General features: G+C 39.3%; 1 pseudogene; it reads left to right on the forward strand.

Moving 5' to 3' along the window:
• Positions 1-4777: 4777 nt before the first annotated feature.
• On the forward strand, positions 4778-4872 carry LOC147510101 (small nucleolar RNA R71; annotated as a pseudogene).
• The last annotated feature ends 10596 nt before the right edge of the window (positions 4873-15468 follow it).

Below are 15468 nucleotides of genomic sequence, written 5' to 3' on the forward strand. Positions count from 1 at the left end.
AGGTGGGAAGCGTGCAAGCATATCCACTCTAAATTGGCGCGCCGGGCTTCCATCTCAGCCCGCCGTTCCCATCTCTCATCCTCTCTGGGTGCGGATCTCAAAAGTTGTGATGAATAGTCGCCGTCGAGTCCGGAGGTCTGCACAGATAGTGTTTAGTGAACGATGCCCCTATGAAGCCACGCCATGCGTTCGTGATCGACCAACACCTCTGGAAGGCATCCGTATCAAAGCAAGTCACGTCCTCCTCATCCTCCTCCGAATCATCCTCATCCTCCTCCTCTATCTCATCCTGTTCCCTATCCGCGGGCAATATCCAGTGTTGTTGGACACACTCCCTATAGATACGCGGGTTACGGTGCAGGGTAATGTAAATCCTATCAGACGCCGGAACTGCTTTCATCTTCAGCATGATCTTGGTAATTAACACAGGAAGAGGTGCCAAAGACTTTCCGACCCCTAATCATGCTCAGCAAAAACTCCAAGATACAGAAATCGTTATTTCTGCTCTGGAGTACCCATAAGATGTGGAGGCAAAGGCGCAGACCGATGTCACCGACCTTGTCCTTCCCTAGGACATTCCGACCAATCCACCGAAATCAGAGCCACCGGTGGTTGGTCCTGAGGATGCCCGGCGAACACAATGGGAGTTTGTATTGTAGCTCCCATTGATGACAGTCACGCCCATCAAAGGCTCTACCCCATCAAACTGGGGCTCCTGTAAAGTGGCATCCAGATGGATTCTAGGCGGGATGCCTAGAATCTCGGCCAACAGTCCAGTAGTCAACTCCTTCCTCTTCTTCCTTACCAACACAAAATCCTACTCCCTCCAACTCCCCGGTGTTGTAGAACCGTCGGACCAAGTCTTCGTGGTAGAAGGCTTCGGTCGAAAGTACCACAAAACTACTCCAGTCTCTACTAGCCATTTCGTCACCATAAAAAGCGGCGCCGAAGTGGTCGGCAATGAAAACTTGCTCGGTAAAATTCGGCCGTTGTTGAGCCATCTAGTGTTTGGAATGGAGTGAGGGTTGAAATGTGATGTGGTGGTGGGATTTTAATAGGCGGTTGAAGCAACAGTGGTTGTGGTGGAGGGTGTGGCGCAAAGACAAAAAATTATGAATTTTCGGTTGGGTTTTAGTGATGGAAATCGGTGGGGTTGTGGTGGTATTGTTTTAGAGAAGATTTGGGTTGGGATTTGATTTTGGGCGTGGGTTTATTGTATTTTCTTTTTAATTTTTATTTTGTTTTAGGTTTTGGAGCTTTGTTAATGGCGGAATGGAGGAAGAAACGATGAACTGTAGGTGAAGGTAAGGGCGCGGGTTGGGCCCAAGCCCAAAATCGAAATTTTTTATTTATTTTTTATTTTTTTTCGCGAACTTCAAATCAAAATTGCCGCTTCGTTACCATTCCGATTTTTGCGAATGAGATATGGAAACGATCAGGAGAGAATTTCCTATCCAATGATCCATAAAACACTCTATTCCGACTTCAGATGACATACGAGATAGTGGAAAACGCCTCGAAGTGCGTGCATGACGTAATTTATGCAAACGAATGAACTCTAAATTAATAGATTATGTCAATCCGAATCGTAATACAATAAAACGGCCTAAGCAACTCTAATGGGACATAAAACATTTTAGTATGCGGAAACATTTAACACCCACCCCAAACAAATTTTTTACAACGGCTTAGAAAATTTGTTTTAGCAAAGGTCTTTTAAAGTCGATTCCCGAGACTTCCTAGATTACTGTGTTTATTTTTTTTTTTTTTTATTTATTTATTTATTTATTTTTTATTTTATTTTTTATTTTTTATTTTTATTTAATTTATTTTTATTTATTTTTATTTATTTTTTATTATTTTATTATTTTTTTATTTTTAGAACGAAAAACAATAAGCAATAAAGACATAATTCACACCATAGAGAAACATGACTCAAAAATCCGAAAAAACATGCAAGAGTGGAAAACGGAACTATGTGAACCGTGGACTTAGGATCCGGTACTTACACCACACACACTCCATAGGGAGGGCCCGGTTACCTTAATGGTGCACTCACCAATATATTAAAGTGAAAGGAAGTGCACCAAACACAAAAATTTAGTCGTTTATAGTCAGATACTCGAGACTTTATCTAAAACATATGTATGAATATGCAGTTGATCATATATCAACAACCGAAATAGTTGTGGATCATTCCATATATAAATATCACAGAAAATATATCCAAACACAATCAAGCACCAAGATTTCCTACGACGCAGCCTAGTGGAATCCAAACGAAGTTGGATAACCCTATTGTGTAACCTATCATGCACCTTCTTTTTAATTTTTTGAATCGTGGGTGTTTTAGTAAATAAGTGTGGAAAAGTGAATGGTTGTGGAGAATATTGTGGATATGGATAAGTTGTAGAAAGACACACACACATACCACAATGAGGATGTGGTTTTAGCAATCAACTCATTCATTGTGTGTGTAGGGACTGCCTCAATTCTGAAAATGAAGGTGTCAAATAGTTTGTCCTTCCTCAAGTATCTATTTGCTAGGAGGATTTAAAAAAATTATGAAGCACGGGAGAAACAAAAGGATCGAAAGTGCAAACTCGAGATTCCTTTGAAAGGGTGGAAGGAGGGGAGTCGAGGTGGATGTTGTGCAAGTTAGTTCTTGATAGGGTGAATTGTCACCTACTCGAAGAAACTCATCAATTCCTCATCTAGATTGGTCATATCCACATTACTATGGTAGTCCTCTACATCTTTGAGAAAGTCATCTATCCCGGCCCTCATCAATAATATGTGTATCGACTAGTGTAGGGATGAAAATGTTGAGTCCGACTTTCCAAAGGAAAGAATTTTGGGCATATGACTATCAAGGAAACGTGTTGTTGAAATAATCTCGAAGCTCTCGATCATGCTAACCTCTCCATCCATAGACGAATCGGGTAACTCGTGTCCTTGTTTTAAAACATTGACTTCAACACAAGATGGCCAAAAGACATGGACATTGAACCATCATGGCAATTAATGAGCGCATTGGCAGTTGCCGGAAAGGACGCCCTAAAATGATCGGACAGAGTCGTTAGCGACTTACGATCGAGGACTACAAAATCAGCCGGATAGTAGAAATCCCGAACTTTTACCAAAGACATTTTCGACTACACCCTTAGGATACTTAATAGACCGATCAGCTAATTGCAAACGCCATTTTAGTGGGTTGCATCTTGTCTAGACCTATTTGTCTATACAAATAAAATGGGAGTAAGTTAACACTAGCCCCCGTGTCTAATAACGCGGTCGTCAGATATAGGAATCTCCTAAGGTGCATTGACAAATAGGGCGACCCGGGGGTCCTTGTACTTAACAATTCCATTATGTTCAGATAAGGTTGGGAATTGTTCTGTTAAAAAGGCGTCTTTTGGTATATTTATCTTACGCCTAGTAGTACACAATTCCTTAAGAAACTTAGCATGATGTGGTAGCTTTTTAATAGCTTCGAGGAAGGGAAGGTTTATAGTTAGATTCTTGAAAACGTCCCTAATCTCCTCGTAATTTGTATCCCTAGTTAACATGGCTAATTTTTGTGGAAACGGTGGTTTCTGTCTATATTTAGCAATGGTATCACCTAGATGTTTAACCGTGGCTTTCTGTTTCTTAGGTTGTGTTGTAACTGGTACCTCTACAGTGGTAGGCTCTTCAGTTTCTATTTTGGTATCTAGTAAAATAGTAGGTGTAGGGGCTACTGGTGGGGTAACTATAGGCATAGTTACCTTATTATCAACCACTCTGCCAGAACGGAGAGTGGTGATGGCATTTATCTCACCTACATTTTCATATTCATTACTAGTATTATCGGTTACCTCAAAGGCTGTGTTTGTTGTTTTAGGATTAGGTATTATGCGTGACTGGCAACACACCTTTGGTTTGGGCTTTATCTTGAGCCAACTGTTGGGTTAAATTATTAACCCGATTGTAGAAGCCGCTTGGTTTAGATTGAGCCATGGTTTGGAAAGTTTTTGGCTCACTTGTATGAAGGTGTCAAAGGCGATCCGGTTGTGTGGGTGTAGTAGTCACGGGTGGTGTGGACCGAACTATTTCACGTGAATTATTTATGGGTGGATTTTGATAATTATTATTGACCGAACGATACCTCTATTAGCATTATAATTATTATAATTACCTTGACCTTGTGCTTGACCTTGTCGAGGTTGCACTTGGTTGTTATAATTATTAAAATTACCCGACCACATCCTTGTCGTGAGTGGAGCTTGGTTAAAGCCGTGCGTTGGCCTAACATATTGATTATTGTACCCTTGAGGTGTGACTTGTTGGTTATTTCTCCAACCGGAGTTGGGATTTTGTCTCCAAGGGCGTTAGGTTCACTATTAATGGAACAAGCCCTGTTCATAGGCTATAGGACGATTAGTCGGGATGCTCGGGACTCCAACCGAAACTACATGGGTTTGAATTTACATTCATGACGGGATAGGCTTTTGTTGTACAGAAATGGCCTCTACCTTTTAGTGAGTGATTCGATTAGAGTTTTAAGCTCGAATCGTGTTTAATTTCAAACATACCGCGCCTTAACTGTTGAAGAAGAACTAGCGGAGTAATCGTCACTACCCCCAATTATTATTTCTCTTAGTTTGGTCCTCTAAAATTTATAAGCCTCCGAGGCTCCTTTACTTAAGAAACTACCCCCATTCATTATGTCAAGGACTTCTTTATGGTGGTGTAGAAGTCCTTTGAAAAAGGGCACGAACTAACGTGTCTTTTCGCTAAGTTATGATGTGGACACTTTATAAGGAGATCGGTGAAACGATTCCAAGCCTCTGAAAATGATTCATGAGGATTTTGTCGAAAAGAAATGAATCTTGGAAAGCATCTCATCCATCTTTAGGGGTGGGTAAAAATGTTCCATAAACAAATGAACAAGTTTAGCCCACGAGTCCACGAATTAGCCGCTTTGGGCAGTTAACCAAGACGCCTTATCGGCTAAGGTGAAAGGGAATACCCTTAATTTAATTTGTTCCGTACCAACCGTAGGATGGTGGAATGTTGTTAGGACTTGTTCAATCCTACGATGTAGCCGATAAGGTTTTTCATGGTCTAAACCATGAAAAACGGTAACAAATTAAAAATATTTGGAGGGATTCTCAAATCCCACTTGGTCCGCTAGAACGATGCAAGATTTGGGGCTATCGCCAAGGCTTTGTAGAAGTCCGAGAGAGGAGTCTCTTTTCTTCCCCATTATATCGGTGGTGTGTGTGAAATAGTAGTTAGAGGTGTAGTGGGTGGTATACTAGATAGATTTGATTGTTGATGTTGTTGTGTATTTACGTTCGGTGTTTTTGTTCAACCGGACCTTAATCTCATGCAAGACTAAGTCGAACTTAACTAAACATGCAACACTAAAAACAATTCTGATATACTAGTAGAAACCTCTAACAGGAGACGCGAGGTGTGGAAGAAAGGAATACCTGATTGCGTCCTTGCTTTGCTTATGAATAGCGTCTTGTTTACGCTTGTTCAGTGTATAGAGCAGGTTAGAACACTGAAAAATATGAAAGATCAAAGTTCGAATCAAAACTGTCGAAATCCGAAAAATTTAACACGGTATTTCCAAGGCATTCAATAGAAGCGCCATCGCAGGCCCGTAATTGTCAAATTATTATTGTTTTTTAAGCGCTGGTCGCGGTCACGATTAAAAATTAATTACAGTGATGTTTGGGCTGGTCGCTATGGTATGGCTGCTGGTTCGGTGGTAGAAGAAATTCCAAGAACTTAGCTGGTCGCATCTCTCCTTGGCGGCCGCGGTATTTTCTCGTGGAATTTGTCAACGCTGAAATGGGCAACCACAGTATGAAACAAACAAGGGTGGGTGGGTTTAATGGGACTTAAAAATGACTACTTCTACTATGAAAACAATGCTAAAGTGCAACTAAGATGGCAGCGGCGCCATTTGATAACTGTAAAATGAATAGTTTACCTACGAAATGAACGATGAATTCAATCCGTAAGTAAACTAAAACTGGACTTTTGAGCCTTTGTTTATCAAAGCTTCTACTCTCGATGCGAATTGCACTAAGTGGAGTAAGAAGTTCGTTCCACTCCTAGTTCCCTAGCATGGATTGTTTTCTAAGTCTAAGAAATCAGTCTTAAGTCAATGAGAGCTTTACGAAATAAGTAACTAGACTACGATGCAACTTACCCACAAGATACAACTAGTCAATTAAATAAACGACTATGAAATTACTACGTGATTCTATGATAGGGAGTTAGAGGGGGAATTGATTCCACCTTAACTCAACTTAATCCACTACCGACGAATCGTCGTAATCCAAATTGAACTGCTACGCAGAACAATTGGTTATTCCTAATCCCTAATTACACATGGCATTTCTACCAATTCATAACTAGCATGTGAACAATTAAACCCATTCTCATGGTGAACTAATTATTTCCGGCGTAGAATAGAAATTACTTAATTTACTTCTACGATAAACGGAATCAAGCTTTCATCAAGGCTTCTCAACCCCCTCAAATGGAGGTTTAGCCTTGAATCATTACGCAATCATTCCTATTTAGATTAAAACTAAACATAATATAAAGCATTGAAATTTACTTAATTAAACAATAATGAAATCTAATTTAATGACTAAAATGGAATAAACACAAGAATTGAAATTAGATCTAGAAATGGAAATGACAAAAATTGAAATTAACTAATAGCTATTTATTTATTAATACTAATGAAGAACTATGATTCTAATAGTTTTAATCTAAGACAAGAATTTGAATTAAAACTAAACTTAATTAAAACAATCAAATCTAGATCTAGAAGCTATTCTAATGGCTACTTTCTATTCTAAGCTATGAACCCTAATTCTCTACTAATTAATCTACCATTAACAAAGAACTAAGCTTTTGTTTTTATACATCCAGATCCAAAAATCGTGCATGGGCTTGGAGCCATGTTTTGGGCCAGAGAATCAGGCCCAAAACCCAATTCTTTCAGTCCAAAAAGGCCTCTTCAGCTAGATTCGGCTTCAACAGACTTTTCATCCACTTTTGCTCCTCTGATTGGGTCAAGGCTTGGACCATTGCAAAGCTCTTTTCGGGCCGGTCGTTTTGACATAAGGTAGGCCCAATTCCGAGGTCTAAGTCCAAAGATATGGCATTCGAAGTTCTCACGACTTTTGCTCCTTTATCTCGCTAAAGTGGCACATTTATGCACATAATGGACTTTGAAGCCTGAAATGCATAAAAACACGTAATCAGTATTAACTCTTACTTATTATTCACATAATTGGTCTAACAGTATGATTATTAAGGGGTTAAAACTACAGTTTTGGGCTCTTATCATCGGATCGACCTATAACATAACTGAGCATGCACCTTATGTTTCATCTTTGAATGAGAGGGTGTCCTAGTGAATAAGTGTGGAAAAGTGAATGGTTGTGGAAGATATGGTGGGTTGGAATAAGTTTTAGAGGGAAAGCATGGAAAAAATGAGGATGTGGGTTTAGCACAAAACTCATTCATGGTGTAGTTAGGGACTGTCTCAAGTCTGAAAATGAAGGTGTCAAGTGGTTTATCCTTGGGAAGTATTTGTTTACTAGGTGGATTTAAAAAATCATGAAGCACAGGAGAAACTAAAGGATCGAGTGCAAACTCGAGGTTCCTTTGAAAAGGTGGAGGGTGGGGAATATTGGTGATGGAAGGTGAATGATTCTCAGCTAGAGCTCTCAAGTCCATATCATCGAAATCTTGATATATGCAAGACATTCCTCAATAGGTGGGTCAAAAGGATCACTGGGATAGAGATTGAAAAATTCATCTTCCGTCATAGCATCAAGGGATGAATGGTTGTTGGCAAGGGGACTCGCAAAATGGTAAAGAAGCGGTGCAAAAGAGTTGCGTGAATTCTTCTTCGATTTAGCCTACTACCGTGGAGTCATTGTTAAAGTCGAATTTCGAAGGAAAGGAATTTGTTAATCTGTTTCTCCGAAACATGTTTTTGAAGTAATCTTGAGCTAAGCTCTTGATCATGCTAACCTCTCCATTTGTAGATGAATCGGATATCGTGGTCCTCGTTTTGAAAATATTTACCTCAACGAAAGATGGCCAAAGGACAAGGACATCGAACCATCGCTGGCAGGTTTATGAGCGTTGGCGTTGGCAAGAAGGGAAGGGACCTAAAATGATAGGTACAGAGTCGTTAGTGACTTCGTTATCGAGGATAACGAAGTCGGCCGGTAGTAAAATTTTTGGACTTTAACCAAAGACGTTTTCAACCACACCCTTAGGATACTTAATAGACCCGATCGGCTAATTGCAATGTCATTTTAGTAGGTTGCATCTCCTCTAGACCTATTTGTTTATACAAATAAAATGGGAGTAAGTTAACACTAGCCCCCGTGTCTAGTAAGCCCGTTATTAATGTGAGAATCTCCTAAGGTGCATTGTCTGATGGATCTGACCGAGGTCTTTGTACTTAACAATTCCATTATTTTCGGATAAAGTTGGGAACTGTTTAGTTAGAAAGGCGTCTTTAGGTATGTTGGTCTTACGCCTAGTAGTGCACAACTCCTTAAGAAACTTAAGCGTGGTTAGGTAGCTTTTTATAGCTTCGAGAAAAGGAAGGTTTATCGTTAGATTTTTGAAAACGTTCCTAATCTCCTCAAAGTTAGTATCCCCTGGTTAGCATGGCTAATTTCTCGAGGAACGGTGGTTTGCTCTATATTTAGCGTATGGCTCGACTTGATGTGTAACCTTGGCTTTCTATTTCTTAGGTTGTGGTTTAACCGGGTACCTCTACAGCTGGTAGGTTCTTCGTTTCTATTTCGTATCTAGTTCGATATCCGGTGTAGGAGTCTTGATGGGGTAACTATAGGCATAGTTACTTTGTTATCAACCACTCTTCCGAACGGAGAGTGGTGATGGCATTTAGCTCACCCACGGTTGTAGTTTCCGTACTAGTATTACCGTTTACCTCAAAGGTGTTGTTTGTGCTCTAGGGTTGGGTATCGCTTGGCCTGGAAACACGCCTTTTGGTTGGGCTTTCTCTTGGGCTAACTGTTGGTTTAAATTATTAACGGATTGTAAAATGTGTTGGTTAGATTGAGCCATGGTTTGGAAAAGTTGTTGGCTCACTTATATGAAGGTGTCAAGACGATCCGGTTGTGTGGGTGCAGTAGTCACGGGTGGTGTGACTGGAACTATCTCGCTTTGATTATTTATGGGCGGATTGTGATAGTTATTATTTACCGGAACGATACCTCTATTAGCATTATAATTATTATAACTACATTGACCTTGTCGAGGTTGCGCTTGGTTGTTATAATTATTATAATTAACCTGATCATGTCCTTGTTGTGGTGGAGCTTGGTTATAACTGTGTGTTGGCCTAACATATTGATTATTGTACCCTGTAGGTGTGACTTGTTGGTTATTTCTCCAACCGAAGTTGGGATTTTGTCTCCAAGGGGCGTTAGGTTCACTATTAATGGAACAAGAATGTTCATAGGCTATAGGAACGTTGGGAGTCGGGATGCTCGGGACTCCAACAAAACTACATGGATTTGAATTTACATTCATGACGGGGAATAGGCTTTTGTTGTACAAAAATGGCCTCTACCTTTTCTGTGAGGGATTCAATTAGAGTTTTAAGCTCAGGATCTGATTTAACCTCAAACATACTGGTAGCCTTAACTATTGAAGAAGAACTAGCGGAGCGGAGTAATCGTCCACTACCCCCCCCAATTATTATTACGCTTTAGTCCGATCTTCCAAAAATTTATATGCCTCACGAGGCTCCTTTACTTAGGAAACTACCCCCATTCATTATGTCTAGGACTTCTTTATGGTGGTGTAGAAGTCCTTTGAAAAGGCCACGAACTAACGTGTCTTTTTGCTAGGTGATGGTGTGGACACTCTATAAGGAGATCGGTGAAACGATTCCAAGCCTCAAAAATGATTCATGAGGATTCTCGAAAGAAGTGAATCTTGGAAAGCATTTCATCCGCCTTTAGGGGTGGGTAAAATGTTCCATAAACAAATGGAACAAGTTTGGCCCATGAGTCCACAGAATTAATTAGCGCTTTGGGCAGTTAACCAAGACGCCTTTATCGCTAAGGTGAAAGGGAATACCCTCAATTTAATTTGTTCCGCACCAACCGTAGGATGGTGGAATATTGTAAGGACTTGTTCAATCCTACGATATGTCGATAAGGTTTTTCATGGTTTAAACCATGAAAAACGGGTAACAAATTAAATATATTTGGGGGATCGCGAAATCCCCAGGTCTGGGTCTACTAGAACGATGCAAGATTTAGGGCTATCGCCGAGGCTTTATAAAAGTCGAGAAAGGAGTCTCTTTCTTGACCATAATATCAGGTGGTGTGTGTGAAATAGTAGCTAGAGGTGTAGTGGGTGGGAAACTAGATAGACTTGTTTGTTGACGTTGCCATGTAATTACGTTAGTTGTTTTTCTTCGACCAAACCTTAATCTCATGCAAGACTAAGTCGAACTTAACTAAACATGCAACACTCCAAACAATTCTGATATACTAGTAGAAACCTCTAACTGGAGATGCGAGGTGTGGAAGAAAGGAATACCTGATTGCGTCCTTGCTTCACTTATGAATAGCGTCTTGTTTACGCGTGTTTAGTGTAAATAACAAGTTAAAACACTGAAAAACTTGAAAAATCGAAATTCGAAACAAACCTGCAGAAATCCGGAAAATTTTGCTTAGGGCGCTGTCTTCGCTTTGGCGCGGTCGCTCCGTGTCCATAAGTAAGTGAGCTGGTCGCTTTGGTATGAGGGCGGGTCACGCTCGAGGTCCAAGAATCGGGCTGGGTCGCTACTGGTATGAAGGGGGTCGCGCCGGGGTCCGTATAGTATAGGCGCAGCGCCGGTCGCTTCGGTGTATATTTTTTTATGAACTTTTTCAACGCTGAAATGGACAACCACAGTATGAATCAAACAAGGGTGGGTGGGTTTAATGGGACTTAAAAATGACTAATTCTACTATGAAAACAATGCTAAAGTGCAACTAAGATGGCAGCGGCGCCATTTGATAAAACTTATAATGAATAGCTTACCTACGAAATGAACGATGAAATCAAAACGTAAGTAAACTAAACTATTTTTTGATGCTATATGCTTATCAAAGATTTCTCAACTCTTAATCCTATCGAAATAGAGTGGAGTAACAAATTCGTTCCACTCCTAGTTCTCTAGCATGGAATGATTTCATAGTTTAACTAGTCGTTTTTAAGTCTAATGAGAGTTTTACGAGGGGGAATTATACTACGATGCAATATGAAAAGCAATATGTTGAATTTAAACTACGAATGCTATGGAAATATGATTGTTTTTGAATCTAGATAAAGGATTAGAGGGGAATTGAATCCACCTCGAATCCAACTTGATAACCTAGCATAGATTCTTGTATCTCGATTCTTCTACGTTCTTCGGCAAGAATTTCGAAGTTCTAATCCCTATTGTTCATGACATTTCTACCAAATACTAACTAGCATGTGAGGTCGTCCACCCATTCTCATGGCGAATCACGACCTTCTAGAGTGGAATAGATTCTACAACGCTTCTACACTAAACCACTAAGTTTTCATCAAAGCTTCATCAACCCCTCTCTAATGGAGGTTTTAGCCTTGAGTCATCAACCCATCATTTCCCATTGAATTATAACTACACATCATATCAAAATTCTAACTTTACTAATCTAAATTAAACAATAATTGAAATCTAAATAATTAACTAATAATGAAATAAGAACAAGAATTTAAACTAGATCTATAAATGCAAATGACAAAAATCGAAATTGAATAATAATAACTATTTTATTTATCTAATTAAATGACGAACAATCATTCAAGGAATTAAATAAAAACAAGATATGAAACTAATTAAATTAAACTAATTAAATCTAAGGAAAACTAGATCTAGAATTAATTAATGGAGGCTACTAATCTAATCTTTAATCTAGGTATAACTATCTACCATTAACAAAGAGTGAAGCTTTGGTTTTTATACTCTCAGATCCAAAAATCGTGCATGGGCTTGGAGCCATGTTTTGGGCCAGAGAATCAAGCCCAAAACCCAATTCTTTCAGTCCAAAAAGGCCTCTTCAGCTGCAGTTCGCTTCAATAGACTTTTCGTCCACTTCTTCTCCTCTGATTGGGTCAAGGCTTGGACCATTGGAAAGCTCTTTCCGAGCCGGTCGTTTTGACATAAGGTAGGCCCAATTCGAGGGTCTGAGTCCAAAGATATGGTCTTCGGAATCTGTTGACTTTGTGCATTTTTTTTCACTGCGTGGACTTTGACTTTTCAGCTTTGACCGGGCTTTAGAAAGGCTTTGTCTTCTTGAATCTTGGCCTTTAATCACGGAACTCCTTAGTAACCGACCTTTGCTCCTTTATCTCGCTAAAGTGGCACATTTATGCACATAATGGACTTTGAAGCCTGAAATGCATAAAAACACGTAATCAGTGTTAACTCTTAATTATTACTCACATAATTAGTCTAAAAGTATGACTGTTATAGGGTTAAAACTACAGTTTTGGGCTCTTATCAGATACCCATACGACGACTGCGCTATTAAACCTGGGGGCGAGTGTTAACTTACTCCCTTATTATATATAGAAACAAATAGGTCTATAGGAGATGCAACCTACTAAAATGACGTTGCAATTAGCTGATCGGTCTATTAAGTATCCTAAGGGTGTTGTTGGAAACGTGCTTGCTAAGGTTTACGATTTCTACTATCTAGCTGATTTTGTTATTCTCGATACAGAAGTCGCTAACGACTCTATTCCTATTATTTTAGGTCGTCTTTTCTCAGCAACTGCCAACACGCTTATAAACTGTCGTGATGGTTCAATGTTCATGTCTTTTGGCTATCTTTCTGTTGAGGTAAATGTTTTTAAAATGATGAAAAAGTTACCAGATTTGTCTATAGATGAGGCAGTTAGCATGATCAAGAGCTTAGCCCAAGATTATTTCAATAACACATTTCCAGAAAATCAGATGCATAAATTCCTTTCTTTCTGAAGTTCGGATTTTGACGATGACTCCTACGTAGAGGAATTCAACGCCCTTTTTGAGTCTATGCCCATCATAAATCTTTTTGTAGCTCCATCTACTGAGTTTGAAGACCTTCCTCCTAAACAAGTCTTCACTATTCAAGATGAGGAACCTCTAGAAGCCTTTATCGACCTTTTGAGTTGAAGTATATTCAACTTGATCCGGATGGTAGTCATCCGGTGATTATATCTTCTCTGTTGTCTGGGACGAAGAGGCACGTTTGATTAGGGTGATTAGGGAACATCGTTCCGTGATTGGTTGGTCCCTAGATGACATTAAGGGGATTGACCCTAATGTTTGAACTTATCGTATCCATTTGGAGGATAATGCCAAGACTTCACGTGAACCTCAGCGTTGCTTGAACCCTGCCATGATAGAGGTGGTCAGGGAAGAAGTTTTACGGTTACTCGATTCGTGTATCATATATCCCATTTTCAATAGCGAATGGGTAAGTCCCATTCATGTAGTTCCTAAGAAATCGGGGGTTACCATCATGCGTAATGCTAAAGGTGAATATGTTTCCACTCGTGTCCCTATAAAATGGAGGATCTGTATTGACTACAAACGTTTAAATGTCATGACATGAAAGGATCATTTTCCTTTACCCTTTATAGATCAAATGCTCGAACGTCTAGCTGGTCATACTTATTATTGTTTTTTAGATAGCTACTCTGGCTATTTTCAGATTATTATCGATATTGATGACCAAGAAAAGACTACCTTCACATGTCCTTTTGGAACATATGCCTATAAATGAATACCTTTTGGCCTTTGTAATGCTCCTAGTATCTTCCAGCGGTGTATGCTTCATATCTTTAGTGACATGGTAGAGCGCTTTATGGAAGTTTTCATGGATGATTTTTCTATCTATGGAGACTCTTTCACTGACTGCCTGTCTAAGGTTTTGACACGGTGTGAGGAGAAGAGTCTGGTTTTAAATTAGGAAAAATGTCATTTCATGGTTAAAAAATGAATAGTGCTAGGTCATATTGTATCTAGTGATGGCATCGAAGTAGATAAGGCTAAATTAGATAAGATAGCGTCTATACCTTTACCACGGACTGTCCGTGACATTAAAGTCTTTCTAGGCCATGTAGGATTTTATAGGCATTTTATCAAGGATTTTTCAAAAATAGCTAGGCCTTTAACTAATCTGCTTTTAAAGGATGCCATCTTTGATTTCAATTATAACTTCAAATAAGCTTTTGAAACTTTAAAAGTCACTTTAACATCTGCACCGATTATACAGCCTCCTAATTGGTCTAAACCTTTCGAACTAATATGTGATGCTAGTGATTATGTTGTTGGTGCTGTATTAGGACAGAAACTAGATGATAAGTCGACTGTTATTTATTATGCTAGCAAAACTTTAAACGATGCTTAACGAGAACTATACAACTACGGAAAAAGAATTTTTAGCTGTAGTTTATGCTTTAGATAAGTTTCTTCCTTATTTGGTTGGTACTAAGACTTTAGTTTACACGGACCATGCAGCCCTTAGGTACCTTCTCGTAAAGAAGGATGCTAAACAGAGATTGATCTGATGGATTCTTCTAGTTGGTACTAAGACTTTAGTTTACACGGACCATGCAGCCCTTAGGTACCTTCTTGCAAAGAAGGATGTTAAATAGAGATTGATCCGATGGATTCTTCTCCTGCAAGAGTTCACCTTAGAAATTAAGGATAAACGAGAGGTCAAAAATGTAGTTTCCGACCACTTATCTAGACTAACAAATGACAATGATAGTGATTCTGAGTCCATACCTGACTTTTTCCCCCGATTACCATCTTTATGCTATTTTTTTTTGCACCATGGTATGCTGAAATTGTGAATTATTTAGCTTCTGATATTATTCCTGATGTTTGGTCAAGAAATGAACATAAGAAGTTCTTGGCCAGAGTTAAGCTATACTACTGGGATGAGCCCTACCTTTTTAAGTATTGTACAGATCAAATTATTTGTCGTTGTATTCCCTAGTGGGAGTATAATGAGGTTCTATCTTTCTGCCATGACAAAGAGTGTGGTGGCCATTTTAGTGGTATGAAAACAGCTACTAAAGTTCTTCAATGTGGGTTTTATTGGCCTACCTTTTTTAAAGATGCCCAAGTGCATTGCAAGACGTGTATTTGTTGCCAACAACTGGGGCAAATCAGTAAACGTAATACGATGCCCTTAAATCCCATTATTATAGTAGAAATATTTGATGTATGGGGCATTGATTTCATGGGTCATTTTCCTATTTCATACAGTTTTATTTATATTATTGTTGTCGTGGACTACGTGTCTAAATGGATAGAGGTCATGGCTTGCCGTAGCAATGACCATAAGACAGTTGTGTTTTTTGTTAAGGAATACATATTCT

Source organism: Coptis chinensis, chromosome 3, assembly GCF_015680905.1.
Source record: "Coptis chinensis isolate HL-2020 chromosome 3, ASM1568090v1, whole genome shotgun sequence".
NCBI classification, from domain to species: Eukaryota; Viridiplantae; Streptophyta; class Magnoliopsida; order Ranunculales; family Ranunculaceae; genus Coptis; species Coptis chinensis.